Below are 27,446 nucleotides of genomic sequence, written 5' to 3'. Positions count from 1 at the left end.
GGGATCAACCCGTGGTGTCTGATATCCCAGTCAGGCATGAGCTCATCAAATTTAGTCAAAAGGAAAAGACCAGGATGTGTCAAATCTAAGAAATGGACTTCTCTGCTGTAGAGGAGTGGCCATTGGGGAACTGGGTCAGTTGTAGGTGATGAGAGTAAGTCTAGATCCAAGAGAAAGGCACTGTTTTTGAAGAGAAAGCATTTGTTACCAAAGAGGCATAGTGAGCACATATATGTTGAAATTTGTTTCATTTCCTTGAGTGTCAGAATAACTTCAGAGTTTACTCAGATAATAATTGGAGGGGTTCGGGCACAAGATAGGGACTCTGGGGAAGACAGAGGGGATAGTAAGAAACATCTGGCAAAATCAAGGCAGGATCCCAGCCCCTCATCTTTAGGTGGGACCCAGGTCCTGAGAAAGGTGCCGGCTGCTGTCAGGACTGAAATCCAAGGCCAGGGCCACAGCTGCTGTCTGAGTGATCTGACCCTGAGTCTCAGGAGAGTTGGGAAAACAGGAACTAGGAAAGTAATAGGAAACATTTCCTGGCTGAGAATAGCCAGCACTGCAGGTGGCAGGAAGTGTGGTTCTGGATATTTCACAGAGTACATGCTGGGGCTGGGCAGCAGGAAGCCTTATTCAATACAAACAAGGAATTCAGAGCACTGAGAGATTAGAAAGACTTGATTGGCCTAGTTGAAGATGACGAAGCATTACAGAGACACGGAATAGTATATACCCTGGAAGGCAAGCTATTCTCATTGCTTAATCATTAGTGGTTGACTGAAATGTTTTGCAGCCACAAATGCGTTGGGGCCACATCCCCTGCTCAGGGATTGATTAGTAATGTCTCCTGTGGGTAAGAAATGGGGTGTATCCTTCTTTGTGCAGTGAATTTGCAACTGTGAACCCTGAGTGGGGAAGGGGTAAGCAACAAACAGAAGGGTTTCTGTTTTGGTTCATTTGGCCAAAGCAAGGAGAACAAGCCAGAGTGAAATAGGAAAAAAAAATGCCCAAGAAGTAACAGGTGAGAAATGTTCTTGCCCAAGTGACAGAACTGGTAGAATCACCACTTTTTAAAGGAGGAAAAATGTGTTAGCTGTAAAAGAGACTGAAAACCTACTTGCATGTGGTAGGACCTGCATGCTCGTTAGTTGCTAAGCAAAGGGTGTAGCTTCAAGCAGAAGACCGTGCTCGGTTGACAGTGTTCTAGAAAATTCTCTAATTAAAATAGAATTCAGAAACTACTGAGGTCAGTGATTAAAAAGCAACAGAGTTAATCAAAGATATTACATATTAAAGGAAAAAAGAAAATCTGAGAACACTAAAAAGAAGATGTGAAAATTAAAGTTCCCTTTTAAGCCTAGGGTCACTATTCAGAAGCCTTGAATAATCTACATAGAGAGAATATGTAAAAAAAAAAAAAAAAAGTGGGAAAAGACCCAGACCTTCCCACCTTGGAGGAGTTGCCTTTGGGGGCATTCATCTGCAAAGTCATGCGGGATGAAAGCATTCATAAAAGAGGAATCTCACAATTTAACAAAATCACCATTGAACCTGAAGTCTTAGAAGGTGTGGGGGTTTTGTTACACGGCCCCCAATTTTTTTTTTGGCATGCATCCCACTGAGAGATGGAATCTATGACTTTTCTCCTTGAATCTGGGCTCTCCCAACTGGTTTTGGCCAATAGAATATGGAACAAATGGCAACGCACCAGTTTCTGGGCCCAGGCTTCTGGAAATCGGCCACCTTGCGGTCAAGGAAAATGCGCCCCCTTGAAAGTGCATCTCCGCTTTCGCAGTTAAGCTGAAGCCATGTGGGCACTGAGCTTTCCCAGTTCAGCTGAAGCCATGTGAGGCAAACGGCAGCCTTCCTTGCTGAACCCTGCTGAAATTGCAGATGTAAGGGGAAGATAAATGTTGTCTTAAGCCAGTGATTTGGATATGTTTTGCAGCAATAGAGAAATTAGTAAAATAAAATAAATGCATTATAGTACGTACTGGGTAAGATGAAAGAACTTGGAGGTTACAGTTGGTTTTGAATCCCAAGATTTGTTGTAAATTTGTGTATTTAGTTTCCTCAGACTTCATTGTCCCTTCTGAAGGTTGGTCACAATAATAACTACCTGGCAAGATCATTGTGGGAAAGAAGTGAAATACGCAAGCACCTAACACAATGCCTGAAAGATATAAAGGACTCAAAAGTTCTAGATCCAAATTTGCTAAAAGCCCTAGGAGATTGGAGAAAAGAACGAGGGATAAAGGTTTCAAAGGAATGACAGTTGCTTGAGTAACTTACTTTTTTGTAAATTGCAACATGAAATGGTCCCTTTTCCCAGATTATGCCACCCATGTAATCACGTATGCTTTTAGCTAGAGACAACTACATAAAAACACCGTTTTTAAATGATGGTTTTAACACATAAATATGAATTCAGCCCAAATTATAAGGTATTAAGTTACTAAGTTCCATCTCTAAATAATAGAGCAGATCTACTTAAAACCTGCTTTTAAAAATTAGCCCCAACTCTCTTTTTAAAGCCACGGATAACAAGCAGATTTCAATAAAATGACATTCAGAAAGAATAAAAAGATAGCACTTCCACCTTTTAATGTAGGGTGTGCTATAATCTTAAACTAAAAACCATAATTTCTTTCACACATAAAGAATCCCTTTAATGTTGCTTTAATCTACATAAAGTCTTGTTCTTTTTTCTAACCCCTGTTAATCTTTTAGACCTTGATGCACAGTTTGCTACGATGTTTCAAAGCGTATTTGGTGCCCACATTCATGTGAGAAGGACCACTCTTCACAAAAAGGAACATCCCTCTTTAGGGAGGATTTCAATACAGACCTCACATATGTTTGAAAACTATTTCATTCTGTGTGGCCATTATGGTAGAATGACCCCATGGTTACGTCAGTTGATAATTCTTAAAAAAAAAATTTTTTAACGTTTATTTTATTTTTGAGAGAGAGAGAGAGAGTGAGAGTGAGAGTGGTGGAGGGGCAGAGAGAGAGGGAGACACAGAATCCAAAGCAGGCTCCAGGCTCTGAGCTGTCAGCACAGAGCCATACATGGGGCTCAGACCCATGAACCATGAGATCGTGACCTGAGCCAAAGTCAGAAACTTAAATCACTGAGCCACCCAGGGGCCCCACATCAGTTGATAATTCTTATTGTATGCGTGTAATGGTCATTGTAAGCCCGAGTTATACTAAGCAAATGATCTAGATATTCCTGTGTGTTGGTGTTTGGGGTGGAGGAGGGGAGAGAGGAGATGGGAAGGGGAGGGAGGAGATGGGTCTCTTGACTGAGTCAGTGCAAGGTCCAGGAACAGGCGGATGCTAACTTCAATCTGGAGAGTGCTTATCATTCATTTCTTTGTTGATTCTGCTCTGCAGATTTCAGACTAGAATGAAATGAAGGAGAAGGCTCCAGAATCTAGAAGTCTTGAAACCAAAACAGTTTTGTTTCTCAAGTTTGGAGTTGGGTTATACTAGAAAAGGGCTAGCTATTTAATCTGGTCCCTCTCGGGATAGGGGAGCCAGAGTGCTTGATGGAGGAAGGCTAGGAGCCTGCCACCCTTTATGTGCCCCATAGGATTATCTGAAGAAAATGAAATTTAGGGCTTAGCCAAGTGCTTTCATTCTGTTACTGAGATTTTTAAAAACTGTTTGAAACTCCTTTTTTTTTGGATTCAGTACTTGCTGTATAATGTTTTGTTTCTCCTTCTTTTTATCCTTTCAGAAATTAGTCTGTGTCAACCTTGTCAGGGAGGAAAAAACAGGTTTCACTTTTGCAAATCCCATGAGCAGTATCAAAGCAGACCTCTGCTCTGGGGGGCAGCCCCAGCGGGTATGTAAGCAGGTGGGTGTATAAGCTGACCTCACATGGGTATGCAGATTTCTCTCTGCCAGCACCTGCGTCTGCCAGGGGGACAGCCGTGCAAACTGGTAGGCTGTGAGTTTCATGTGAGTCCGGGGCATCCAGGAATCATAACCCCAGAGTTCTTGATTCAGTACTGCCCACTATCTACCAGCGCTGTGACCTGAGGCGGTTTCTAGAACCATGAGTCCCCATCTTCCTTCCTTTTTTTTTTTTTAACTTGTTTTATTTTTTATTTTTTTAAATTCACATCCAAATTAGTTAGCATATAGTGCAACAATGATTTCAGGAGTAGATTCCTTTGTGCCCCTTACCCATTTGGCCCATCCCCCCTCCCACAACCCCTCCAGCAACCCTCAGTTTGTTCTCCATATTTATGAGTCTCTTCTGTTTTGTCTCCCTCCATGTTTTTATATTATTTTTATATTATATATATATTTATATAAATTATATATATTATATATTATATATAATTATATATATTCTATATATTTATATTATATAGCTTTATATTATTTTCATTTCCCTTCCCTTATGTTCATCTGTTTTGTCTCTTAAAGTCCTCATATGAGTGAAGTCATATGGTTGTCTTTCTCTGACTAATTTCACTTAGCATAATACCCTCCAGTTTCATCCACATAGTTGCAAATGGCAAGATTTCATTCTTTTTGATTGCTGAGTAATACTCCATTGTATATATATATACCACATCTTCTTTATCCATTCATCCATCGAGGGACATTTGGGCTCTTTCCATACTTTGGCTGTCGTTAGTAGTGCTGCTATAAACATGGGGGTGTGTGTATGTGTCCCTTTGAAACAGCACACCTGTATCCCATGGATAAATGCCTAGTAGTGCAATTGCTGGTTCGTAGGGTAGTTCTGTTTTTAGTTTTATGAGGAACCTCCATACTGTTTTCCAGAGTGGCTGCACCAGCTTGCATTGCCGCCCCATCTTCTTTTCTACAGAAACAAAACCCCTCCATTGTCTCTTTTATGGAGTTCTGAGCACTAAATTCTGTTGTAGTATATAAACAGTGAGCCCGATGCAGAAACAAAGAATCATCCTTTTTTAAAAAAAAAAAAAAAAAAAAAAACAAACAACTCTTTCAAATACATGAGTTGGAAACTGACTCTTAAGTGACTGTGTTAACAGTAGTGCTCACACAGTATTTACTCAAGAAATGCTTGTTGAATTTAAAAACCCCTGAAGAGAAATGGAAGTGGAGAGGGCAGTGAGGTGGGGGCAGTCTTCCTCATGCCCCGGCCATGCTGGGTGTTTCTGCAGGTCCGGCTGTTGCCAGGACCACCTCTGGTTCCCAAATCCCATACCTCCTGTGGTGGTTCTGTCCCTGTTGCCTCCAGTCCCTCCTCAGTGAAGTAACCCTCCGTCACTATACCCAAACTCCTCATGCCTGTATGGCTCCCCTACTCCTTCATCCCAGGGCTGATAGGGCCTCACCCACAGGCCAGCTAGGTGCCCACTGGGCTGGCCATGGAGGCCCAGCCCTAGGGTCCCCAAGCCCTGAGGCCCAAGTTCCCAGTAAGCCACATTCCACACATATAGCTCCCCGTCTCCTGCTGTAGCCACTGAGGAGGAAGTGGGGGGAGACGGGTGCCTTCCCACCGGGAAATCAGGGACTGGGGGTGAGGTGAAGAGAGGTCCGTCGTGAACCCGCACTGTGGCCGTGCAGCTTTACGTGCCCATGCATTTCTCACAAGAACAGTGAGAAGGCGATTGTGCCAGTGGTATGGGCTAGCGACATTGTGTCTTTGAGGACCAGTTAGGCACCTTGCCGCTTCCTGAAACATCCTTTTTATGGCAAATTTCATTTTATGTTCCATTTAAATCATGTGCCATCAGGCTTGCGTAACAGCCCTTTAGAAGTTGGAGAGCTGTGTTTTCACCAGAGACCTTCTCCTCGCCTTCTGATGGCCTTGTGTGCGCATATGGGAGAATGTTCTTGTCCTGGAGACATTGTGAGATGGTAAGGGGTGGGGGGCAGAACATGGACTGAAATGTCTGGTTTGGACGGTATAGCTCTGTGACCTTGGGCATCTTCTCTGGGACACTTGCCTCATCTGCAGAATGAAGTGGCTGAGAAACAGGACCTTCTGGGACATCTTCCAGCTCCAGTATTACATTATCCCACTTCTATGAAACTCCTCGGCAGTTCCGTCTTGTTTTATTTCTGTGCAGGAAGAGGGAGTGTGGGGTCTAATAGCCCTTTTTCCTGACTCGGTGACCATGTCCATTCCATCTCCTGAAGAAGAGGGATAATAGTGCCTGTCCTCCTTCTGAACCTACTGCATGAATGTGCACTGTTGATTTGAATGTGGAAAGTAAAACAAAGGGCACAAGTCAGTGGACGACATGGGCGGGATTTAGGAACTCTGACCAAAGTTTCAGTAGGAAGATGGGGAGCATGAGCAAGATGAAATACGCAGAAAGGGCCCCTTCCTTAGGCCAACAGATGAGACTTTAGGATGATAAAATCATTGGGCTTTGGGGTCAGATGGTTGTGTGTGAACTCCTGGGTGGAAGGGATTGGCTCTCTACCCTGAATTTTGTGGTGGAATACATTGTGTGTGTGCACGTACAGCACACAACGCTTACGGGGGCTAGTAATAGAGGGTAAAGGGTCGGACTCAGGAGTCGGAAACACTTGGGTTGGAGCACTTGCGGTGTGCCATTTTCTGACTGCCGTTTTCCGACTCCGTGACCTTAAAGCAGTCCGTTCCTCTAATCCTAGATTTGCCTATCTCTAAAATTGAAAATATGCTGGGATTTTTATGAGGCTCAAATGAGGTAAAGCTTGTGATAATGCTTATCACATGCCTGGAACCTCATAAGCTTTCATTGAATGTTAACTAGGATTGTTACCGTTATTAGCTCCATTATCTGTTTACCTGGGGGTTGCTGACACCTCAGCAGGTAAAGAAGTGACATCAAGCCTGGCTCAACTAGCTGGCAGTCATTCAAAAAAAAAAAAAAAAAACCAACTCATCCACCACAGTATCTTTGTTGCCCACTAAGTAGGAGAAGGAAGATGTGTGCCATGATGACACAATTAGGAAGCATTTATATTCTGTTTGTATTAAGCCAGAATGTTTATTTCCAGCTGCCTATCAAGGTTGACATCTTAACGAGGCCATAGCTATTATAAACGTTTTATTTTTTTTAATATGAGATTTATTGTCAAATTGGTTTCCATACAACACCCAGTGCTCATCCTAACAGGTGCCCTCCTCAATGCCCATCGCCCGCTTTCCCCTCCACCCCACCCCACCCCACCCCCATCAACCCTCAGTTTATTCTCAGTTTTTAAGAGCCTCTTATGTTTTGGCTCCCTGCTTCTCTAACCTTTTTTTTTTTCCTTCCCCTCCCCCATGGTCTTCTGTTAAGTTTCTCAAAAATATGGAACGCTTCATGAATTTGCATGTCATCCTTGTGCAGGGGCCATGCTAATCTTCTCTGTATCATTCCAATTTTAGTATATGTGGTGCCAAAGCCAGCACTATTATAAACGTTTTAAAAAGTGCTTTCCTAGAATTATCACCAGAAGGAAGTTTAGAGCCACCAGAATCAGCATGCCTTCTTCCTTTTACTCTCAGACCCCATTTTTAATCGGTGACAATAGTCATTTAACAAGTGTTTGTTGGTGGCTTTCTGCATACAAACCACCGTTCTAAGCCTTGAGGATAGAATTTAGCAATGCTAAATAACTACACTTTACCCCTACCCCTTGTGGTTGTCACGTTCAGATGGAGGGACCATGACATAAAAAGGCAAATACATTTGTTTGTAAAGTTTGTGGAGGTGATGGTATGTATTATGAGGAAAAGTAGAGTGAGATAAAGAGGAAGCATTTGGGCAGGTACTGTCTCCCAGTAATGAGTGGTCAGAGAAAGTCTGTCTGAGGAGATAATATTTGAACAGAGACATGAATGGCGGAAGGGAGCCAAGCACTTCTGCCAAGAAGTAAGTGGAAGGAGGAAGCAGTAAGTGGAAGGAGGAAGCAGTAAGTGCAAAGGTCCTGTGGCAAGGCATGCCTTTGGAGACCCAAGGAGCAGCAAGATCAGTGTGGTGGGGAATAGATGGAGGCAGTGCAGTTTTCACAAAAGTGTGTACCCCCATATTGCCAGGTACCAACCAACCAGGACAGATGCCATTTATAAGCAACCAGTAAGCTGTGCTTAGTGCGTCTCTGTTGAACATCAGTCTTTGGAGGGAACTTAGGGAGGCCAGATCACATGGGGCCACCATGTTCTTTTAGCATAATTTCTAGGCTTAGCTCCAGAAACCAACTTTATCCATAAAAGATAAGGATTACTGTTTATTTGTGGGGGAGTACATTTATTATTGACTCGGGTTATTTTTAAGAGTGAGTGTAAGAAAATTTCAAGGCAGATTTGTTACAAATCTGATCTGTACTTGTTTGTTTTTCATTCGGCAGTTCCTTCAGCATCCTATTAGAGTAAAAAGATGTGGAACCTAACTTTCATCCCCTGCCTACTCTGGCTTCTAGGAATTAAAAGAGAACGGGATAAGAGACACAGTTACTGGATCTTTTGACTTAGCAGGTGACAGCGTGCCCTAAACCATGGGAATAAGACTTAAAAGAAGAAGCCACCTTCTCATATGTGACCTGGGCAGATCGGAAGTCCTCTGTGAGGTGGCAGAGGGTGGGGTCCGTCTTAGTCTCTGGGTGCTGGAAAGCGTCCCAGGCTGCTTTGCTTCTCGGTATATCTCCAGGTGGACCCCTGTCATGTGCTTGAACTAAAGCCCTGAGGAACCCTGTTGAAAATTCTTTGAGAGTAGAAACCAGGGCAGTCATTCAGGAGCCCATGGTAAAGTTGATGGGGCAAGGACCATCAACACTACCACGTCGGCCTCGGTGAGGGCAGTAGCAGCCATGAGAGTGATGGCTGTCAACATTAGAGGCCTGAGTGAGTGTCGCCTAGGGCCTCTGGCAGCCCAGCAGCAGCAGCTGTGATGTGACCCCCCATCAGGGACAACCAGGGGCTACATGGTGCAGCTTTCACAGCTACTAGGATCCCAGGGCATTTTTGTATCTACTAGACCTATACCTGAGGCCGGAAAACGGAACAGTCCGCAAAGGAGAACACATAAGCCACATGTTTTCATAGCAGATCCCCAAGGTGGCCAAGAGTCTCATTCGTGGATTCATTCATTAGAGAAATCCTGCGTGGCTGGAGCTGTCTGCCCCTTTCCCTTCCCCAGTCTGGTATGGAGGCTGAGGGAGCGCGGGTTGTGAAAGCTTTCAAGATGTTAACCATGACAGAGAATTGTGTGGCTTCAGGTTCTGGAATCCGAAAGCGCTAGGTCTGGTATCTGGGCTCCGCCACTTTGTGGCAGTGCGTCTTCCTCCTCAACCTTCCCGAGCATTGGTTTCCTCATCACTGAACCGGGCTGAAAATAGCATTTGACTTAAAGTTCCTGTGAGGTTTAATGAGATAATGTATGGAAAGCACTTAGCACTGTGCCTGGTGTAGTGGACACACTAATGGTAGTTGTTGGTTTGATAATTCAGAACGGAAGTAGAATGAGTGTGTGTGTGTGTGTGTGTGTGTGTACATGTACGTGGTGGGGGGGGCATCAGGGGTGGGAAAGAAGGGGAAAAGAGGAAAAAGCAGAGAAGGAAGGAGGAGGGGAGAATATTCAGGAAGAATACAGCAGGGGGAAAAAATCAGAGGTGTGCCAAGGTGTGTGAAGATAAAATATTTGAGACCCTTGAATGATAGGCTGGAATGGGCCCTAAATTATTTAAAATAAAAAAAGAAGAAATGATTTTACCAGTAGGGCTTTGGATGATCATCGGAATTAATTAAAGATTGCTTTTATTCCTGAGTGTTTACGGAGTTCCTGTACACAGTGAGATGACGAACAACCACTTTCTGAGCATTCCCGAAACAAGATAGCAATTAAAGAGAGTGCTAGGGGTGTATCTGATCGTTATTATGATGGAGATTCCAGACTATGGCAGCAGGGCAGTTAACAGCCATTCTATTCGTTTCTGATGGAAATAACACCAACAGACCCGGGGAGGTTTTAGACAGTGGACTCCTTCAATCTGTCTATCCAGTCCCAAAGCTAACAGATAACTGTCAATTTTAATTTAGTGCCTGGCTGAATTCAGATGGGATAGGTGATGATTTTTTATCAGCCCCTTCCTATGATATAGGAAGACCTGGAGAATTTGAGTGGCTCACTGAAGGTGAAATCGCTGGCTTAAACCTTGTATCTTCCCAGAACTTCAGAAGAGTTTGCTTTGCTTTTGGTGGATGTGTGGTCTGTATCGTTTCTTTCCCTTAGGTAAAATGAGGTTTCTCTATCCTCCCCCATCCTGGAGTTGCGTTGTTCATCATTTCGATTTTTTATAATCAGCTGACCTTTTTCCTAAATAGGTCATTTTGCTGTACAGTCAGTAAACTCAGCGTTCTGGAGATTTTTGCCCAAGGAGGCTGCATATATTTATATCTGGATGTGTCCATACGTCAAGCAGATATTTCAGTCTATATTTGAAAGCTGGTGAGGTGGTAGCATTTAAAATTCCCTGCCCTAACAGAACAAAATGAAAACAAATACCCTTAACATATAATCAGACATTTTCAAATGTTCAAAAGATGAAAAATGAGACTTCATTAAATAAGAAATAAAATCAGAAGCAAAATATGCAGGATCTAGCCCTGTATCATTGATGCAACTATATTCTATGCACACATAAAAATGTTTAATTCCCGTTTAAGTTCTAAAGACGAATCACATTTAGATGTGTATAGTATATGTTTTTTTAATGTTTGCTTATCTTCAGAGAGAAAGTGTGAGTGGGGGATGGTGCAGAGATAGGGGAAGTGGGGGAGGGTGAGAGGATCCCAAGCAGACTCCATGCTGTCAGCACAGAGCCTGATGCAGGGCTTGATCCCATGAACCGTGAGATCGTGACCTGAACCAAAACCAGGAGTTGGACACTTAACCAACTGAGCTACTCAGGCACCTCTGGATGTGTATAGTATATTTTAAAATACTATAGTCCTCTAATACCATATTTCAATCATCAAGAGTTAAAAAAAAATACATTTGTTTTGGGCACAATATTTCTGCCATAAGGATTATACTATCCAAATATGCAGGAGTGTTTACTGCAGAATCTGTAGGGTAGAGTGAATCTCAAAATAGGTCTCCCTGCCATTAAATACTCAAAATAATACAAATTTCAAGAATATTAAAATCCAATCCAAGCAAGTTATTACCTCTCAAGCCCAGTCCAGCCTCTTCCGTGACTTGATTGTAAGCTTTTCTACCTTCCAAAAAAAGTGAAGCTGTGGAAGGGAAAAAAAAAAAAAAAAAGGAATACTTTGTGATAATCAAGTATTGAATAATTCTTTTCCAAAAGGAGAGTAATGGGGTGCCTGGGTGGCTCAGTCAGCTAGGTGTCTGACTCTTGATTTCAGCTCAGGTCATGTGCTCCTGATTTGTGAGATTGAACCATACATCAAGTTCTGTGCTAACAACACAGAGAGCCTGCTTGAGATTCATTCTCTCTCTCCCTCTCTCCCTCTCTCCCTCCCCGGCACACACACGCATCCTCTCTCTCTCAAAATAAATATTTTAAAAAAGAGAGTAAGTCCTCAAGATCCAGATTATCAAATGCTATAGTTCAAACAGGGTCAGCTGCCGTGAATTATACAAACTCCTAAGATTTAATTGACCCAGCTCTGAACAGTCTCTGTGTAAAGACACACAGAAGTATGTGACATGGGATTTATATCCAGGAGCTTACAGTGTAGTTACTGACAATGACCTCTGAAGTTAGAAAGTATCTAACAAACATAAAAGATTGGAATTCATTTTCTGTTGCTTTCTTAACAAGTTACTACAAATTTAGTGGCTTATAACGGTACAAATATATTATCTTAAAGTTCTGGAGATCAGAAATCTGAACTCAGATTTTCTGGGCTAAAGTCAAGGTGTTGAAAAGGTCTGCATTCTTTCTAGAAGTTGTAGGGGAGAGTCTCTTTCCTTGTCTTTTCCAGCTTCTGGAGTCTGCCTGTATTTGTTGCCTCGTGGCCCCTTCCAGCTTCAAAGCTAGTGGTGTAGCACCTTCAGGTCTCTGTTTCTGACCTCTGCTCCCATTGTCACATCTCTACCTCTGACTCTGTTTTTATGGTCACACTTCCTCCTCTCACCAGATCTTTCTGTCTGCCTCTTATAAGGACACTTGTGATTATTGGGTCCTCTCAGATAACCCAAAATAATCTCCCCATTTCAAGTTCTTGCGTTTATTCACATCTGCAAAGTCCCCTTTGTCATGTCAGGTAATGGTTACAGGTTCTAGGGATTAAAATCTGAATGTTCTGGGGGAGGGGCCTTACTTAGCCTACCACAACTTTAAGCCACCAAAAAACCACCCTTGCGGCCAAGATTTGAAGATGCTATAACAACAGTCTTTGCCTTCAGCTTCATTTCCCACCAAACTCCCTAAGTGCATTGTTTCTGGCTACAGCCCTGCCCTTTCTCTCCTCTCTGCCTTTGTTTGTGAATCCTCCTGTCTCTTGTTCACCTTTTGGAGTCCTACCCATCCTTCAAGAGTGGTCTTGAATGCAGTGTTCTCCCTTCAGTACTTGTGACTTTCCCAGGTTAGCCAGCACACTTTGTCTGCAGGGGACAGAAGCCTATCTCAAACTAATTTAAGCAAGAACTGGAGTTGTATTAATGCCAGCAATTTAATGGTGTAGGGGCAAGTCAGGGCTGAATCTGACCTCGGAAATAGGTAGGATCGGTGTCTTAGTTTGGGCAGCTGCAACAGAATACCATAGGCGTGGGTGGTTTAAACCAACAAACATTCATTTCTCAAAGTTCTGGAGGCTGGGAAATCCAAGATCAATGTGCCAGTACATTCAGTTTTTAGTGAGAGCCCTCATCTTGGCTTGCAGAAGGATGCCTTGTTCTATCCTCACATGGCTGGGAAAGAGGGCTGTGGTCTCCCTTTCCCTTCTTAGAAGAGCACTAATCCCAATATGGGTTCCACCTTCTTGACCTTATGATTACCTCACAGAGACCCTACCTCCAGCACATTTAGGGATTAGGATTTTAACATGGATTTCGGGGGACACAGGTATTCAGTTTGTAACAGTCAGGAGCTTGAACGTGATTAGGACTGTGTGCTGCTGCTTTTTGCTTCTCTCCACACGCCTACCAAATTATCTCAGACCAACACTTCTGACTTTGGTGGAAATAGATGTGGCCACAGGCTACTTCGGTCTCACAGTTTTACAACTTTTAACTAGGAAAAAAAAAAAAGAAGAAGCAGTCTCCTTCAGCTAGAGTTTGAAAACACTTGGGTGGGAAGGACTTCAATTGGCTTGGCTTTGGTCACATGTTCAGCCTTTAGACCAATCACTGTGTCCAGATGGTCACGTATTGAAGCTGGAGAATGGAAATGGGGAAAAGATTCTCACAAGAGGTGAAAGAAGGAAAAAGGTGTTGGAAAAAAAATACTTGCTGTAGCCTCCAACCTGGTGTTACTTCTCAAACCCCACTTTATATATCTTAATTTATATTGCTGTTACTTACACCACCTCTATCTTCTTTTTCATGACATTGATCATATATTACTCTGGATCGTTATACCAACACACTGAATCCTTAGAGGAAGTGCATATGTCTTTCTCATTGTCACCCCACCCCTCCCACCTGGCACCTACTACTGTGCAATACTGATAGTAAATGTATAGTCAGTGTGTTAAATGCAGTTGAAGATAACATGGTAAAAGAAGAGATATCTTGAGGCAGCTCCAGGTTAATTAAAATAAGTGCTAAAAATTCAGAGAAATTAAGTATACAAAAGAGCTTGATGACTTGAAAAATGTCATCGCTTGAGCTGGAACTTGGAAGATGAGTAGAATTCAGGGTAGAAAAAGACCTATAGCAAAGAGTATGAATTGTTACAGAATGCATGTGACCATAAAGGAAACACAGAGAAACAGAAAACTAAATTTTAGGTGGAGACTGTCTCCTGATTCCAAGACCACTTCTTATGACTGTGTTGGTATAAATCATAAATATTTCATGTTCACATTAATTAGAAATTGTCATTGCAGAATAGGAGTTTTTCCATAACTTGCTATGATTCATACAAGCAGTCATCCAATTAATTACTTACTGAGGGTTTACTATGATTATGTATGCATAGTAGGAGCTGTCACTCATGTTAAGGAACCTATTGCCGTTTCACCGCGGGAGGTAAGGAGCTGCAGGAAAAATGCTGAGGAAAAGGAGAAAAGCATTGCAGCCCTTGACAGTATCAACTCCATCAGAGCCTGTGGCTTTTAAGAATTCTTATGCATCTATTAATCAGAACAAAAGGAGGGTCTTACCCTCTAGTGTAGACATCAAGGGGTCCTGTCCATTTTTTTTTTTTTTTTGATATGCCTTATTCTCTAGAAAATGTAGATGACAAGACCCTTCCTTTGAATTGAGCACCTCACCTAGGGATGCATCTAGCCACAATCTATAGACCTACAAAAGTTAAAGACTTTAAGTTTGGAGTGATAAAGATCTTGCAACCAGAGTCCTGCAATCATACCTCTCGCTCTTAATGTGTTCTTTATAAATTTGTTTAAAGTTTATTCTGACAGAAAGCAAGCAAAGGGGGGAGGGACAGAGAGTGAGGGAGGGAGAGAAAGAGAGAGAATCCCAAGCAGGTTCCACCCTGTCAGTGCAGAGCCCCACATAGGGCTCAAACTCACAAACCATGAGGTCATAACCTTAGCCGAAGTCAAGAACAGACCCTTAACCAACTGAGCCACCCAGGCACCCCAATGTGTTCTTTAAAACAAGAGTTGAGGGGCGCCTGGGTGGCGCAGTCGGTTAAGCGTCCGACTTCAGCCAGGTCACGATCTCGCGGTCCGTGAGTTCGAGCCCCGCGTCGGGCTCTGGGCTGATGGCTCAGAGCCTGGAGCCTGTTTCCGATTCTGTGTCTCCCTCTCTCTCTGCCCCTCCCCCGTTCATGCTCTGTCTCTCTCTGTCCCAAAAATAAATAAAAAACGTTGAAAAAAAATTAAAAAAAAAAAAAAAAACAAGAGTTGAGTCCCTACTATATGCCAGGAATTAATATTGTAACAATAATGGAAAGCATTATAACAAGTAATATAAAATTGATTCTGCCTCCAAGGATTTTGTGTCTAATGAGGGAGAGAAACAAAGAAATAGAAAGTAATAATTGCATGTAATAAGAACTGTGAAAGCCATTTGACCCCAGTGTCATAGGTTGTCTACTCTTCTTTATCAGCTTTTACCCTTACCTGTTCCTATGACCTGTCTTACTTCCTGTAGGAGTCCTCTGTAGAAAGACTATAGCTTTGTATTCAAGAAACTATTTCCATATGTTTGCCCCTTCTCAACTTGGAAACCTCTAAATTACCCCTCACCACCTCTGGAATAAAGTCTGAACTTAAGAGTCTGAGTTGCTAGGCTTTCATATTTTGGCATCATCCTACCAGCTAGTTGATTTCTTCCTGTATTCTACCCTCACATATTCCCCCAAATGAAGCATTTGTGTTTCAGTTTTAAGGTCTACTTGCAGGAAACCATTCTGAATGAACTCCTGGGAAAATTATTGCTTAAATGCTGATTTTTAAATCATAGACCTTTCACATTATTGCTTCACTTTATCTAGTGTCTATGCCTTGTTTCCCAAATTCATTGTTAACTTCTAAAGAACTGGGATTGTTCTATGCATGTGTTGATTCTTAGCACCTTGGACAGTACCTTGCCAGAAAGTCATCCAATGAATATGCAGTATTACAAAACGTAGCTTGAATGTTGATAAGACAATTACAAAACTAGGTTGACATGATATTTTTATGCAGTAAGGTCACTCATCAGCATTAGTGATGTGTCCTATAATTGGTAAGAGCTTGTAAAAGGCTATTTGGTAATATTTAAAGGAGAAGGCAGACTGTTGGTATGAGGAAATCCATTTTTAAGAAAATTATTCTGGTAGCAATATGAATGGTGAGTTGAGGTGAGAGAGACTGGAGGCAAATAGAGGAGCCACAAAACAGGTGTACTATGCAATATATTAAGCATAAGAGGCAAGTTAGGGGGCTCCTGGATGGCTCAGTGGGTTGAGCTTTTGACTTCTGCTCAGGTCATGATCTCACGATTTGTGAGTTGAAGCCCGCATCAGGCTTTGTGCTGGCAGTGCACAGCCTGTTTGGGATGCTCTCTCCCTCTCTACCTGCCCCTCCCCCACTTATGCATGCACATGTTCTCTTTTTCTCTCTTTTTCTTTCTCTGTCAGTAAATAAACTTAAAAAAAATTTTTTTTAAAGTAGCAAATTAGTATCTGCGCCAGGATTCTCCCAAAAACCCAGTATAACCAATTGCATCCATAATTATTTAAATATTGTTAAAGCATAAATCCTCAGGATTTATTTCCATTAATTGTTCAGAGAGAGAGAGAGAAAGAGAGAAAGTCTGTTTTTAGCCAAGTAAGATCAGTTAGAGTACATTCCAGATTTATTAGTATTACATAGATGTGAGCATGGATGATTTCATAGGAATTAAATATAATAGCCTGTATCTGGGGCTAGAATAAATAACATGTGTTTTACAATCACAAGTAAGTTTTAAAAAAAGGAGTATACTGAAATTGATGATGCCAGTCCCAATTTGGTTTGATCCTGGACATCCAGATGCTGTCTCCTCTTGTGCTGCTCTTAATGGTTGATTGTACTTTTTAATTAAGGAGAATCTGAGCTACACAAGACTGAGGTCTAGAATATTAAACTAAAAAGTGGAAGTTTAATCTACAGTCTTATCTATGAATGATCCAGTAATCCTTTGTGAAACTTATATGCATTAAGATATGTAGATCTTAAGGGTACAATTTAATGAGTTTTAACAATGTATTGCCTTGTGTATCCACACCCTAATGGAGCTGTACATATCCCTTGCCCCCAGAAGCTCTTCATGGACTCCTCATCCGTCAGTTTCCACCCTTCATGAGCACTACTCTTCTTAATCCCTTTGCCAGTGATTAGTTTTGTTTATTTTTGAGCTTCATTCAAGTGGAATCATACAATAGGTACTCTTTCATCTGCGTTCTGTCACTCAGCATAAGGTTTTGGAGATTCATCATTGTGTGGTATAGTTCACTCAGCTAAGTACTATTCTGTCTTATAAACATATTATTGTTATTCTTTTGATGACATTGAGGTTTCCAGTGTTTTTTTTCTCCTATGAATTGAGATGTTAGCATTTTTTGAGAATCTTTCATTGTATATATTTTCATTTGTTGATTAAATACCCAAGAGTGGAATTGCTGACTCAAAGGCTGTCAATTTGTAAAAACTGGTTGTGATTTAGGTACTTTACATCAGTCAATATTGTCAGTCTTCAAGTGAGTGTGATGTGGTATCACATTGAGGCTTTAATTTGTATCCCTCTGAGGAATACTAATATTCACATTTTCCTACGCATATTGGCCATTCGTACATATTTTTTTGTGAGGTGTATTCCAAGTCTTTAACAGCTTGGGTTTTTGTCTTTTTATTAATTGGTAAAATTGTTTATATATTCTGGATACAAGTCCTTTGTCAGATATATATATGTATTATATATATATCTCAAATATATATATCTCAAACATGTATATATATAGCAAATATTTATTCACAGTCTATAACATGTACCTTTCATTTTCCAAATATCTTTTGATGAGCAGATGTTTTTAATTTTGGTGAAAAATTACCAATTATATATTTAGTGCTTTTTTTGTCCAAATAAACCTTTTCCTATTCCAGGATAGCAATTATTCTCTTATATTTTTTTTTTCTGAAAACTGTAATTTTTGCTTTTAGGTTTCAGTCTCTGATGCAGGTTGAATCAATTTTTATATAAGGTATGGGACCAGGGTTAGGATTCATTTTCTATACATTATCCAGTGATCCTGTGCCATTTGTCTAAAACATGTTCTTTACCCCCACTGAAATGCTTTAACAGCTTTGTTGAAAATCAGTTGACCCCGTGTGTGTGGATATGTTTCTAGACCATGTTCTGGTTTGTTGGTCACTTTGTCCTTATTTCAGTATCACTATGTGTTCATATTGTCTTGAAATAAGGTAATGTAAGTTTTCTAACATGGTTTTCTATTTTGGGATTCTTTTGGCCATTTCAGATCTTTCTAATTTCCATGTATATATTAAAATGAGTCCATTTTTATAAGACAGCCCACTGAGATTTTGATTGGGTTTCCATTGAATCTACAGATGAATTTAAAGATAATTGATATCCTAACAATATTAAGTCTACCAATCTATGAACATGGATATTTCAACAGTGCGTTATAGATTTCAGTGAACAGGTCTTACACATTTTTATTTCTTTTTTTTTTTTTTTAATGTTTATTTTAAGAAAGAGTGTGAGCAGGGAGCCACAAAGAGAAGGGGAGAGAGAGAATCCCAGGAAGGCTCCATGCTGTCAGCACAGAGCCTGACTTGGGGCTCAATTTCACAAAATGAGATCATGACCTGAGCTAAAATCAAGAGCCAGAGGCTTAACTAACTGAGCCACCCAGGTGCCCCTAGGTCTTACACATTTTTAAAAATTCTTTCCTAAGTACTTAAAAACTTTAATATGTCATTTTAAGTGGAACTATTTTATATAATTTTCTAATTGCTGCTAGTATACAAAAATACAGTTGATTTTTATGTTAACCTTATATGCCCTATGATTATGCCGAGTTCATTTATGAGTTCAAATAATTCTTTTGTAAATTCCTTAGCATTCTCTAGATACGTAATCATGTCATTTGGAAATAAAAAGTTACAATTCTGCCTTTCAGGTCTTTACACATTTTATTTCTATTTCTTGCTTTATTGCACTAGCCTATTATACTTCAGAGTAACTTCTTGAACAGAAATGGTAAGAGAAGATATTTTTTCCTTGTTCCCAATTTTACGAGAAAATGCTCAATATTTCACTATAAAGTGTGATGTTAGATATAGGTTTTTGGCGGTTGCTCTTTTTCATATTTAAAATTTTCTAATCAATTCCTAATTTTCTGAGGGTTTTTATTATGAATGGGTTTGCATTTTATTAAAGACTTTTCTGCATCATTCAAAATCTTATGGGTTCTCGGTCCTTAATTCTGTTGTTGTGGTTAATTGCATGTTTATTTTCAAATGTTAAATTAGTCTTTTCCTTTCTGGGATAAACCTAACTTGGTCATCATATATTACCTTTTAATATTTATGGCTGAGTTTGATTTGCTGATATTTTCAGGACCTTTAGTCTGTGCTCATGAAGGATAGTGATCTGTAGCTTTCTTTTCCTGCATTGTATTTGTTTGATTTGAATATCAGTACTGTTGGCCTCAAAAAGAATTGAGAATTATTCTCGTCACCTCTATTTATTTATAATAGTTATATAAGATTGATACTATTTCTTCATTAAGTGGGTGTGACGGAATATGTTACTGAAGTCATGTGAGCCAGTGTTTTCTTTGTGAGAATATTTTATAATTCAACTCTTGAAAAGATACAGGACAATTTAGGTTTTCTGTCTTTTGTCAGTCCTGGTAGACTGAGGTTTGCAAGGAATTTGTTTTACTGAAGTTGTTGAATTTATTAGCATAGGGTGCCTAGTGGTATGACCTTTATTTTTATACTAATAATTTGAGTTTCCTTTCTTTTTATCCTTAATCAGTTTTGCTAATATAATCATTATAGTATTATTTATTTATCTTACTAATCTTTTTAGACATCCATCTTTTGGCTATGTTAATTTCTCTGTTTGCTTTCTATTTTATTCCTTTCTGTTCTTATATTCTATACTCTATTTACTTGGGATTTAATTTACCCTTTATATATCTGCTTACAGTGAAACTGAAGTTATTGATTTTAAACCACTTTTCTAATCCGAGCATTTATGGCATAATGTATGGTCTGTTTCAGAGAATGTTCCATGTAAGCTCAAAAAGAATGTATATTTTGTATACATCGGGTAAAGCGTTCTATCGGTTGACTTGCTGTTCTTCCCACTTGTCTTATCAATTACTGAAATCTACTGGTTTTCCCTTTAATTCTGTTAATTTTTGCCCTGCTTTAGGTACACATTTATCATTGTTAAGTCCTCTAGATGTATTGACCCTTTTATTCAAAGTATCTCTTTGTATCTAGTAAAAGTTCTAGAGCTGATTTTGCCTGATGTTACTACAACCATTCCAGGCCAGTCATGGCATTCATATCTGTTTTCATGCTTCCACGTTCAACGTAGTTGTATCCTTGAATCTAGAGTATGTCTCTTGTAGACGGCATGCAGTTGGTTGAGTCTTGTTTTTTTAATCAAGTCTGACAACTGCCTTTTAATTAGAGTTTTTGGACCGTTGATATATAATAATAATAATAGTAAATGTAGTTGAATTAACATAATTCAGATTTCCATTTTGCTACTTGTTTTCTATGTGCCTTCTGTCTTTTTATTCCTCTGTTCCTCCTTGACTGCCTTTTTCTGTCTTAAGTAAATATTGTAGTATGCCATTTTAATTCCTCCATTGATTTTTAAACTATATTTTAAAAATTGTTTACTTTGCATTTGTTCTAGGGATCATAAGATAAATCTATTTTTTCACAATCTCTTTAGATTACGATTGACTTTGTTCCACTAAAATGTAGAAAATGTACTTGAAAATAATTCTGTTCCCTCCCCTTTTGCATTAATATTGCCATATGTAGTTATAGTTCTATAAGTAATAAGCTCAATAAAAGTTTTTTGATTCTTGCTTTATATAACATATCTTTTAACGTAGGTAGATACAAAATGAAAAAATACACCTATAGAGTATTTTCTATTAACACACGTTTACCATTTCTAGTGTTTTCCATTTTATTCAGTGGATTCTAGTCACCTTCTAGACTCATTTCATTTTTTTTACTTTAAAATTTTTTAATCTATTTTTAAAATTTCAGCATAATTAGCATGCAGTGTTATATTAATTCCAAGTGTACAATAAGTGATTCAACAATTTTATACAGTACTCAGTGCTCATCCCTTATTTCACCCATTCTTCACCTCTCCTCTGGCAATCACCAGTTCTCTATATTTGAGTGTGGTTTTTTCTTTTTTTAATTTTATTTAAAAAAATTTTTTTTAACGTTTATTCATTTTTGAGACAGAGGGAGACAGAGCATGAATGGGGGAAGGTCAGAGAGAGAGGGAGACACAGAATCTGAAACAGGCTCCAGGCTCTGAGCTGTCAGCAGAAAGCCCGACACGGGACTTGAACTCACAGACCACAAGATCATGACCTGAGCCAAAGTCGGACGCCCAACCAACTGAGCCACCCAGGCGCCCCTTGAGTGTGGTTTTTTTGCTGGTCTCTTCTTTATTTATTTTTGTTTCTGAAATTCCACACATGAGTGAAATTGTACAGTATTTGTCAATCTCTGGTTATTTCACTTACAACATTACACCTTCTAGATCCATCCATGTTGTTTCAAAGAGCAATATTTTTTTTATGGTTGTGTTATTCCATTGGATATATATGTTACAGTTTCTTTATCCATTTATCTATGAATGTATGGATGAACACTTGATGACTTCCATATCTTGGCTATTATAAATAATGCTGCAGTAAACATAAGAGTACATAATATCTTTTTGAATTAGTATTTTCATTTGCTTTTGGTAAATACCCAGTAGTGGAATTACTGGAACATATGGTAATTCTATTTTAATTTTCGAGGAAACTTCATACTGTTTTCCACATTGGCTGCACCAGTTTTCAGTCCCATCAGCAATACATGAGGGTTCCTTTTTTTCCACATCCTCACCAACACTTGTTGTTTCTTATGGTTTTGATTTTAGCTATTCTGACAGTTGTGAGGTAATACCTCATTGTGGTTTTGATTTGAATTTCTCTGATGAGTAATGTTGAGCCTCTCTTCATGTGTCTGTTGGCCATCTGCATGTATTCTTTGGAAAAATGTCTATTCATGTCTTCTACCCATTTTTAATTGCATTTTTTTTTTTTTTGGTTTTGTTTTTTGGAGTTGAGTTGTATAAGGACTTTATATATATTGGGTATTAACTCCTTATTGGATATATCATTTATAAATATCTTTTCCATCAGGTAGATTGTCTTTTTGATGGTGGTTTCCTTTGTTTTGCAAAAGCTTTGTATTTTCATGTAATCCAAATAGTTTAATTTTGCTTTTGTTTCCCTTACCAAAGTAGATATATTTAGGAAAATTTTTCTACGGCTGATGTCAAAGAGATTACTGCCTTTGTTTTCTTCTGGGAGTTTTATGGATTCAGGTCTCACATTTAGGTATCTAATCCATTTTGAGTTTATTTTTGTGTATTGTGTTAGAAAGTGGTCCAGTTTGATTCTTTTCCAGGTAGCTGTCCAGTTTTCCCAACACCATTGGTTGAAGAGACTGTCTTCAACTGATACCTGTCTTCAGTTTATACCTCCTTTGTTGTAGATTAATTGACTGCATACACATGGGTTTATTTCTAGTCTCTCTGTTCTGTTGATGCGTGTCTTTTTTAGCACCACTACCATTCTGTTTCTATCACTACAGCTTTGTAGTGTATCTTGAAATCTGGAATTGGGATACCCTCAGTTTTGTTCTTTTTCAAGATCACTTTGGTTATTCTGGGTCTTCTTTGGTTCCACATAAATGTTAGGATTGTTCTAGTTCTCTGAAAAATATTGTTGGTATTTTGGTAGGGATGGCATTGAATATATAGGTTGCTTTGGGTAGGATGGATATTTCAGCAATATTCATCTAATCCATGAGTATAGTGTATCTTCTTATTTGTGTGCTCTTCAGTTTCTTTTATCACCATCTTATAGTTTTCACAGTACAGGTCTCTTTTACCTCCTTGGTTGAATTTATTCCTAGGTATTCTTTTTGATGTAATTAATTGTAAGTGGGATTGTTTCCACCATTGTCTGAAAACTCTTTATCTCTCCTTAAATTTTTATAAATTTTTTTTTAATGTTTATTTATTTTTGAGACAGAGAGAGACAAGAGCATGAACGGGGGAGGGGCAGAGAGAGAGGGAGACACAGAATCGGAAACAGGCTCCAGGCTCTGAGCCATCAGCCCAGAGCCTGATGCGGGGCTCGAACTCACGGACCGCGAGATCGTGACCTGGCTGAAGTCGGACGCTTAACCGACTGCGCCACCCAGGCGCCCCTCTCCTTAAATTTTTAAATGGTAACCTTCCCAGGTGGAGTGTTCTTGGTTGTAGAGTTTTGTTTTTTTTTTTCTTTCAGAAGTTTGATTATATTCCCACTACCTTATGGCCTGCAAAAGTTTCTGTTGAAAAATTACCTGATAGCCTTATGGAGTTTCCCTTGTACATAACTAGTTGCTTCTCCTCTGCCTTTAAGATTCTCTCTTTATCTTTAATCTTGGGACATTTTAGTTATTATGTGTCTTGGTGTGGACATCCTTGAATTCATCTTGTTTTGGACTCCCTTTGCTTCCTGGACCTGGATGGTAGTTTTCTTCCTCAGGTTAGGGAAGTTTTAATTATTCTTCAAATAATTTTTCTGCTCCTTGTTTTTTCTCTTTCTGGGATTTCTATAGTGTGAATGTTCACATGCTTGATATTGTCTCACAGGTCCCTTAACCTATCCTAATTTTTTTTTTAATTATTTTTTCTTTCTTCTGCTCAGCTTGAGTGCTTTCCATTACCCTGTCTTCTAAATCACTGATCCATTCTGCATCCTCCAATCTGCTCTTGATTCACTGTTGTGTATTTTTTAGTTCAGTTATTGTATTTTTCCAACTCTGATTGGTTCTCTTTTGTATTCTATATCTTTTTGTGGAAGTTCTCAGTGAGTTCATCACTTTTAAGTCTTATGAGCACCTTTCTAGCCATTACTTTGAGCTCTTTATCAGGAAGACTTTTTCTGTGTTTCATTTAGTTATTTTGCCTGGTTCTTTCATTTGGGACACAATCCTCTGTTCCTCATTTTGTTGGTCTTCCTGTTTCTATGAATTGGGCAAAACAGTTATCTCTCCTGGTCTTAAAGGGAGTGGCCTTGTGTGGTAATGTCCCTTGTATAGACTGTGTATACCTGACAGCTTTAGTTGGCTGGCTTGAGTTATAGTGGGCACAGGCTGGGCTTTCAGGGCAGTCTGCCCCAGAACCACCCTGGCAAGATGGCTGAGACTAAAGCAGGCACAGACTTAGAGGGCTCCAGGGTGTTCTATGCAGGGCATGCCTGGCAGGATGGCAAAAACTGAGGCAGTGCAGACTGGGGGGTTCTGGGCACTCCACACAGGAGCCACTGTGGCAAGATGGATGAAGCTGAGGCAGGCACAGGCCAAGGGATCTCAGGAAGCTCTACATAGGGGTGAGGGGGTACCTACTGGGACAACTGGAGCTGAAGCAGGTGCAGGCTAGAAGGTCCTGGAATTGCTTTGTACCTGTGCTGCCTTGATGAGATTACTTAAGCTATAGTGGGCTCTGTCCTGGAATGTCCCAGTCAGTGCCATACTAGGGCCACCTTGGTGAGAGAGGTGGAACTTGGGTGGCACAGGTTGGGGGCGGCCTTGAGGAGCAGCTAGGGCTGGTGTGGGCTATGGACCCAGCGTTCACTGGGACAGTAGGCAGATTGGGGCACCCAGACTCTGCTTCCATCTATTATCAAGGCACAGAGGGAATGTAAACAATGGTGTTCACCAGCACCACTGACCCCTGGAAAGTGTTCTAGCAGCTCCTCTGCTGTTTGGCAGACTCTCTAAGGTTAGTTCACTTTTCTGTGGCCCAGGACGGTGAATCTACTGATGGTCCCTTAGTCTTATCCCTCCCTACTGCAGGTCACAGTGCTAGGTGTGAGTTTACCCATCATTCCCTTGTGTCATCTCTTCTGTTATTTTCTGTGTGGTCACTCCTTTGTTGTGCAGAAGCTGTTCAGTCATCTCTCTGTTCTTCAGCAGCTATTGCTTTATTTGTGCATGTAGATTTAGTCACCCAGTGGAGGATGTAAGTCCATGGTGTTCCTGTGTCACCATTTTGGACCCCGCCCCCCCATCATGCATTTCTGTAATTCATTAACTATGGTTTCCTTTACTACTTGGGACTTCTTTCTAAGAGCTTCTTTGAAGCTTTTATCTGCTCTAGTATTAGGGGATGTTCAAACTTTTCTAATGACTACTTTTTTTTCCTGAGTACAAGTCACACTTTCCAGTTTCTTTGCATGTCTCACAATATTTTTGTTGAAGACTGGACATTTAGATAATATTAGCAACTCTGTATTTAGATATTTCCACTGATAATAATAACAATAATAATCTGAAGATTGTTATTGTCACTGGGTTTTATTTCATTGTGTAGTAACTTACTGGATCTAATTTTGTGAAATTTGTCTCCTCTGTCAAACGCTTCAATGTATACCACTGCTCAGTTTGTATGTATACATAGACCATAGATATTCTCTTGTTTTAATTTTTAGGTCTGCTTTTCTGGGGGTTTACCATGTATCTCTGTAGCTTGGTGGTGCGAAGTTATGCTCAACCACCTTGCCAGTAAGTCCTCTGTCCATGATCTGTGCATCTATGTGTGGTGTAAGTAATGCATTCAAAGCTCAGGCTATTTTAAATTCTGCTCTGACCTTTACTTTTTCTAGGCCCTTTGAGGTTTTTTATGTACATTTGCTTAACCTTAGGTTTGGTTAGGAGTATGTGAATAGCTTGGGTCCTGTCTGGTATTCCCTGGATGCACACGTAGCTGTAGCCATAATTTTGCTTTCTTCAGCCATGACTTTCCCTACCCGTTGACCCTTCCCACTTGTCTGTTGTTGAGATGATCATTTCCATCAAACATGCCACTGGGAATGAGCCATACCCATCCATCACTCAGTATTCCAAAACAAGCGATCCCCTTTACCTGCAGCAGATAAAATGTCACCCCCACGGCCTGCCCTGCCCTGGCACAACCTCCATGGCCACCTTGCTGGTCAACAGCAATTGTGAGACACCAGTAATTTTAAGTGACGTTTTTCATCAAATGTGCGACTTAAAATTGATGAAACGTGGCCATACGAGTTGGGAAAAGTGCACTTAAGTGAATCGTCATATGCATTGCTGCCTTTGTGAGGGTTTCGATCATTCTGACATCCTCTGAATCTTTGTGGAAACTAGCACTCACTTCCTTGACCATTTATAAGTATAGTGAAATTGACCCAGCCATGGCACAAGAGAAATGGGCTATTTTCCAAAACACATACACCTACAAGATGAATAGCCCATTTTCTGATTTAACTGGCATCCTCACCCATCCCATTATGTACAATTGGCTTTATAGCCCTCTCACCCAAAATAGAAGGGCACGTTCTTGGTAAATTAAGTGCAGCTTATTATTAAGATTTCAGCTTCCTGAATCTTCTGTTGTTGTCAATTCTGTCCAAACATTAGGACAAACCAGACTAATTTAGTATAGGCACTTGTTTCCATTGCATTTGGCTCTTTTATATGATATCAAGAATAACAGTCAAAAAAAGGAAGACAGAATGCGAAGCAAGATGAAAATAATGAGAAATACACATGGTTAATATCAGACTATATGTTTAAATAGAGAAGATGTAGAATTCACTGCTAGACTTTTCTGGGTTTTAGATCTATTTGTGCAAGGAACTTCATTATGATTTGTTTTACAGATTTCCAGCTCCATGTTTCTCTGCTTTCCTTTTGAATATCCATCCCTTTGGAAGCCAAAATAAATAGAAATAGGACAAAACCTTTGCTGGAAAATGATCCTCACCAAATGGGAGGGTTGATTTACCAACAACAAAAAAAGAATTCTGTAATACTAAGACTGTACCTGCAGAAGGAAAAAGTTAACATAGTAATTAGCTGTTCATTTCACAATTCAGCAGTAGAACTTCCCAAAATGATATGTAGAGACAGAATTTTATTGTAAATAAATATGTTGATTATTCTCAAATACGTTTTAAACTTGCTGTAATATCTGGACTAGATTGAAAAAAAAATGAAGTGAAAAGTAGAAGCATCTCTGTTGTATCTGAATTATCTCAAAAATAGTTTATTTTATATTACATTTCTTGTTAATGGAATGTTTGTAAGTTTATTTAAAACTCTTCCTATTCACTGAAAAAATTCAGCTATTAAGAGCAGAATTTATCTTGAAAAATTTACCGCTTTCCATTCAGATTATATTATCACCCGTAGCTAAATTTAAACACAGACAGCAGAGTATAATCATCAAGTGAAATGATGCCTCTAAAAAGTACACAACAAAACTAAAACTAAAACTAAGATACGGAAAATTATTCCGAAGTTATAGCAAAGATTGTTTCTCTCAAAAGAATTTCCTAAAGGAAGAAAAAGAATGGAGAAGTCTTGATCATTTTAGAATTCACGGAAGTATTTGTAGGAATAGGTGGTAAGCAGCAAGGGGGAAGTACCTGGGTCCTAAATAGGAATTAAGAGAGGAAACATTGCTGTCTAGCTGCCTAGTGGGAGGAAAGAAGATGGTTGTTTTGTGGCT

At 39.8% G+C, this 27,446-nt stretch overlaps 1 protein-coding gene and 1 non-coding gene across 2 annotated transcripts in view; one reads left to right on the top strand and one right to left on the bottom strand.

Annotated features, from left to right (window-relative positions):
* The window catches only part of NWD2 (NACHT and WD repeat domain containing 2), a 184,890-nt gene that overhangs the window by 12,886 nt on the left and 144,558 nt on the right, over positions 1 to 27,446 (top strand). The gene's annotated exons all lie outside the window — the stretch shown is intronic.
* On the bottom strand, positions 7,299 to 7,405 carry LOC112859109 (U6 spliceosomal RNA). Its single transcript, XR_003223429.1, has one exon. It is a non-coding gene; the product is annotated as a U6 spliceosomal RNA (small nuclear RNA).

This window comes from Puma concolor, chromosome B1 (assembly GCF_028749965.1).
Source record: "Puma concolor isolate L17-30 chromosome B1, mPumCon1.1.hap2, whole genome shotgun sequence".
Lineage (NCBI taxonomy): Eukaryota > Metazoa > Chordata > Mammalia > Carnivora > Felidae > Puma > Puma concolor.
This window is presented reverse-complemented; position numbering and strand designations above follow the sequence as displayed.